This window comes from Condylura cristata, unplaced genomic scaffold (assembly GCF_000260355.1).
Source record: "Condylura cristata isolate star-nosed mole 26May11 unplaced genomic scaffold, ConCri1.0 scaffold00023, whole genome shotgun sequence".
NCBI lineage: Eukaryota > Metazoa > Chordata > Mammalia > Eulipotyphla > Talpidae > Condylura > Condylura cristata.
Window position 1 is genome coordinate 17,953,280 of NW_004567124.1, and position 6,000 is coordinate 17,959,279.

General features: G+C 46.7%; 1 protein-coding gene across 1 annotated transcript in view; it reads right to left on the reverse strand.

The window, feature by feature from the left end:
* GLDN (gliomedin) overlaps window positions 1-6,000 on the reverse strand; it is a 47,400-nt gene that overhangs the window by 21,085 nt on the left and 20,315 nt on the right. The window lies entirely within an intron of this gene.

A 6,000-nucleotide genomic window follows, 5' to 3' on the forward strand; every position in this document is an offset into this window, starting at 1 on the left:
GTTGCACAAAATAGCCTGAGAAAAACTGAGGGCCCAGATGAGATAGCAAATACTTCTTTAGTATATAACTACACCAGGGCATACGGCATCCACATAAATCATTGACACCCAACCTAACAAGAACTCTGCTTCCACAAGTAGGAGAGTCTCAGCCTTGATTATTCTACTTATACACCCAGATAAGCCAATGAGTTTGTAATATGAGCAGCCGAGGTCCCTTTATTCCTCCAGACCACATACAATGGTTAGACATAAGAGTGGAAAGGTCTTCCCAGAAACCCAATCCTGTAGCAAACCATCATTTACTATTCCCTTACTGTATGCATCAACATCTACCAAGAAGCAGAAATCTTGGCCTCTGGGTCTGTTGTGTTCATGACCTAGCTGGGAACAGTAGACCCTCTGAAGCCACAATGCATGATGAGGGAGCACAGAGCGAAGGCCCATCTCTGGGGACTAGGAAGTCTGAGAGGGTGAGTCCTGGCATGTGATGCTGAAGGAGAAATGTGCCCAAGGCAGTTGCAGGGGTAAAAACAGGTGCAGCTGGAAACTTGCGTGATGACAGAAGAGTGGTCAAGCTGGCGTGTGTGGAGATGAGGCTGGGAAGGTACTGGGCAGGGTAACTATGGGACAGAAGCAGGCGGAAGCCAAATACTGAGGTGTCGGCGGTATCTGCAAGGCAGCGGGATGCAGGAGGGAAGGAGAGTTTTAAGCAGGGGGATGAGGCTGGGACATCAGTGTGAGTTGGAAAGCCTCTCTGTAAATGGAAGTTGGGAAGGACTATGGAGTAAGATGAGAGAAAGAGAAGCGGAGGTGGGGAGAAAATATCCAGAGTCTTTGTAGTTAAAATGAGAGACAAGGCTATCGCAAATGTAGTGGGTGACTGCAGAGTTGCTACAGGTGCTGTAGAGAATGCTAGAAATTCAAGAGAGCTTTTCATCAGAAGGAGCAGGTCTCCATGGATCTACGGGCTTCACGTGTGACTTGGGAGGAGGTGAAAAAAGGAGACCTCTCAGGTAGTTGGGAACTTAGGGTGCTGTTGGAAATAGACACTGACGTTTCTGGAAGAACCTGTGTTAGTATGTATGCTCTTAATACATAGTTCTTCATTGGGCAGAAATGATTTACTGAAAAATGGCAACAGGTTTCCTAGGGTCAGTGTAGCCTGTGGTTACATGGTTTTAACACCAGATGGAATGTTCCTGTTCATGCTCCCGCTCTCTCCCTCTCATAAGGGGTGACAGAGCTCCAATGAAATCAATCAACATGCTTGACTACAGATGGTGTCAATTTTGGATGTGCACACTGGTAGGAAAAAAGATTATACAAGTAGGAATCAATTGCAAGTTGAAGGTTTCAAAAGTTTCCAGGACAGACCCACAACTATTTCCAAATTTCCAAGTAGGGGGCTACTGAAGAGAAAATACTGGTTAGAGCTATGTATTTAGGACACATTAGCTGTGGCCAAGGATGTCACCCTATGAAGTGTCTAGACTAGGGATTCTTGCCAAAGCTCTGCTATACCCAACGGCTATAGTTTTCAGTCATTTGAGTGTACTGAATCACTGGGCGTGCTTGTTAAAATGCAGCCACCTGGGTTCCATTTAGAGATCTATCTAATTTGGTTTAGATTGAGAGACTCAGGAACCTGTTATTTTTTTAAAGATTTATTTATTTATTCATACAGAACTGGGGTACAGGCCAGAGATGTGGAGGATGATAGGATTCACCAGAGACAGAGTGGGGAGCAGAACAGGCAGATCGACAAAGTACACTGCTGAGGGGAGCATCGGGCGGGTCAGGAGAGGTCTGCCACGCCATGTGGTCACCTCCGGGACAGGCGGGGATCAAACTCATGCGGAATTGGCTTAAGCTTCTTAGTGCTGTGCTTTAACCCGCTGCGCCACCAGGGAGGGCCCTGTTTTTCGTTTTTTTTTTAACCAAGCCCCAGAGGTGACTGGGGCACAGATGGTACTGGGTCCCCAACCTCCATGTGATGTGAATATTTTCTGGGGAAAGAATCCGTCACTGTCAGCAGACCCTTAAAAGAACCCCTGATCCTGGCAAGAAAATAATAATAATAATGAACAGCTATATACCAGAGATATTTTATGGGGTGGAATGGGATCAAAAACAGTGTGGGGAGGGGAGTGCACTGGATTATGGCGATGGCACACAGGTGATCTGGTAATGGGAAGCCCATGGGGAGTACAACTGAGAGGGGAAAAGGCATAAAATGATGTAAAAATAAACTATTGTGTTATTTAAAAAAAAAAGAATCCCTGATCCTAAAAACATCGAGCTACTATTCTTGGGGCAAGAATAAAATGTCTGCATCAAATTTTGGGACGAGGTGCGTGGAAACACACCCTCTGGAGGGGGCGGTGATGGAAGAGGCACTGGAAAGAGCGAGAAAGAGCCAAAGACAGAGGAGGGGATTCTGGCAGGCCTGTGTCTTGAAGCTATGGCTGACCAGAGAGATGACAAGCCAATCAGAGGGCCTCAGGCTGTGACTGAGTGCCTCTGTCCCGTGGCCTTTTCAAGGGTGTCGGGGTGGTTGAGTGGCCATGGCCAGACTCAAGCTCCCCTTCCCAAAGTCTTCTTAGTGTGCCAGCTGCCTGCCCAAGGGCTCCTTCTTCTGTCCCCCAGTGTGGCATTATAAGGCACTACAAATTATGCTGACAACTGGGCCCTGAGCAAACTCTTTTTCAGGATGTTTTCTCCGCCCTCGACATTTTCCTCCTTGAGAATGACAAACCCGCTCGGGTTGTGTGTGGACAGGGTCACGCTCATATCACAGCATGTGCAGGGCTGGCTGCCACCAGTGCAGCTGACAGGGCCCATGCTCCGGAGAGGGCTTTGCACTTGGGAGCACAAAGATAAAATAATCGAAGTTTTGCCTGCATTTATATATTGCAAATAAAGTCTGGGGAGGATGGAGTGTGTCCTGGGGACTTGGAGCCCTGGTTCCAATGTGGCCCGGCCTCCCAGGACAGATTTCCACCTGCTCCCTCCTTAGTCCCTCCCTCGCGCCTCCCCCGCACCCCCTCCCGCTGACTGCTGCCACCTTCTACCTGCTGGCTGAGCTTGTGTTCAGGGAAGGCTGGGGCTGGGCCTGTGCCCTGGGTGCCCCCTCTGCTGAGAGGGTCTCCACTCTGTGTATCTCACATCTCAGGTGTGTGACAGTCAACAGCAAATGAGAGAAGCCCCACCACAGCAGGGACCTTCAAGACTGGAGGCAGGGAGACTTTCTGACTATGGGATCCTGCACTTTCACTCTGTACCGGGCCCTGCTAGGATTTGCTGGCTCAATCTCCACCCCACACCCCCAGCCAGAGTCCATTAGTATTGGCTGGATGGGTGGACTTTTAGCATGGATTTTTAGAATGACTGGGCTTTGCAAGGTCTGGATCAGGAAACTTAAGAGAGCTCTGAATATGTATTAACTTAGATGGGGAGCGATACTGCCTCTAGCCTTTTTGTTTGTTTGCTTTTGGTATGTCTGCTATTTGAATTTTGGATTTGTTTGACTGTTGGATGAATGACAAGATTCCGAGTCTCTGAATTTCTACTAAGAAAAGTCTATTTGGGGAAGGCTTCTTCAAGACACCTGCTCTTCCATAGATTTGCTAGAGTCCCACAAATCTGGGTTCAGGGTAAGTTGCAGTCAGAAAAGCTCATGTTGTTCGAAAAACTGCACAGGAAAAGTCCCATTTATACTACAAGTAAACTGGCCTCACTGTTCATGGCATCTTTCCTGTCCCCATAGCAACCACAGCTGGGTCTAGGACAAGAGAGAGGAATGGGGCTTCACAGTCATAGCTGGAACAGCCTCCAGGCACAAATATCTGCTTTTTCAAAGATTAATCCAGTGTGGAACTAGATCTTTCTCAGACCCAAGCCAAGAGTTTGGCCCTGCATTCCTGAGTCCTGTCACTGCCCGAACCCCCATTCCAGACAGCATGGTCTAGTCCCAGGTACCTTCACTTTGCAATTTGTGCTTTTTCACACCTAAGTTTTTTTTTTAACCATTTTATAAATTGTTTTATTTATTATGCAATAAATAAATAATATATATATATACACTAATTCTAAAAATTTAGACAATCAAGACTATATCGTAATGAGTGCATAGGAATGCTACATATCTATTTGCACACGTTTAAAGTTATAAATAGTATTATTATTGCATAATGTATCTTGAATGCACAGTGTTCATTTTTGCTACCATCTGTTTTAGAAAGGCTCAGTTCTATTTAACCCTACTATTAGAATATATATTATAAATCCCAAATTAATAAAGCTTTACTGTTTTTGAGGACCAGTTTTTAGCTAAGGTACTGATTCCTTCAGCCATTTCACACCTAAGTTTTAATTGAAGAGCTCTCTGTGTTAAAGGATGCCCAATTTCAAGCTGACATGAAAGGAAAAGGTGCTGGTTTCTGAAAATCATTTTTAAGTAGCAAAGAATAACCTCCTCAACCCATTTCCAGCACAGATGTGACCCCCCATCAATCTCCCCTAAGTGGTCTCAATAGCTCCATCCCATGCATTCACTGAAAGCTAGGCTCGCATTCTATCACTATAAAAATTAGAAAGGAGGGGGCTTTTCCTATGCCTCTCCACAGGGCTTTTGTGCCTACACCTCCATCCATCTGAGCATTTCTGTAGTGCTCATTACTGTCACATGCGGGAACTCTGAAAAGGGACTTCTAGATAGGGAAGAAAGGTGCTTAAGCCACAAGAGTTTCAGAATAAAGGACCAAGCTGCTCTGAAGATGTTTAATTGTCTGTGAAGGCTGAAATGTGACTTGAGTAATTCAATTATTATTTTCCAGAAAGCCACAGGATTTCAGCTTTTCTCTCTGAGGCCAAGCGAAGCAATCAAGACTAAGACTTGGATTTGGGGTTCCTTAGGGGGAAGTTTCCTTAACCACCCACCACTCCCATTTAACCATTAGATATTGTATTCAACACATTCACATAGACCCCTACTGCACAGCAGATAACAAGAGGGATTGGAGAGAATACTGCAAGAAAAAGAGTGTGTTTTCTACGGCTACACACACACACAAACATGCACACACACACACACACTCTGCAGGGTTTTTGTCCTTGACACACACAGCTCCTTGGAGCCTGGGCCATAGTTGGAGGAGGCCCAGTAAAAGCTTTAGATGGTCTCAATGTCTTGTGGTCATCTCTGAAGTCTGTGGAGAGTTATGCATTTACCACATAATGGACTTTTACCTCAGAATGAAATACCTCCTTTGGAGAGACAGGGAATGAGTTTCTAAAATCAGGCTCTGTCACCCTTGGGCTTGGCTTGAAGTTGGACTGGAAGGTGCAGGGCATCAGAAATGAATTCGGTGACTGCTCTGAGGCCTGTACTTCTGCACAGCCTCCATTTCTAAAGGCAGGAGATGGGCACCCCTCTCCTCAGGTGTGAGGAGGCCCACGGTCAGGCTCAGGTGTAGACAAACAAATCAAAATCCCTCTCCCTCCTCTAACCATCCAGCAGTCATTTCTTGTCCCAAGGATCCTTGTCCCTCCGGGTTGATCCCTTCTTCCTTAATTGCCCTTAACTACTGGGGGGAGAAGGGCAGTGCGTGACCCACCTCGAGCCTCACCCGGCACACTTTAGGCACCACTGACAGCACATGGCACAAAAAGTGCTCTCTTCCCTAATTAGCGGTTTGATTCTAGAGGTGCCATTCATGCTATATGTATGACGTGAAGAAATAATTACAGCTGACACTCAGACAACACAGGATTAGGAGAGCTGACTCCCCCTCACTCCCTATGTGCAATCAAAAATCCTAGTATAGGGCCCTGCCTGGTGGTGCAACGGGTTTGCGCAGCACTGCAAGCTGTTCCTGCAACCGCTTCAGTGCGAGTTCGATCCCCAGCCCTGGAGGTGATCCACAGGGCTGCTCCCCAGTCTGCTCCTCTCCTGACTCGCCCACTGCTCCCGCCAGCAGTGTACTTTGTAGATCTGCC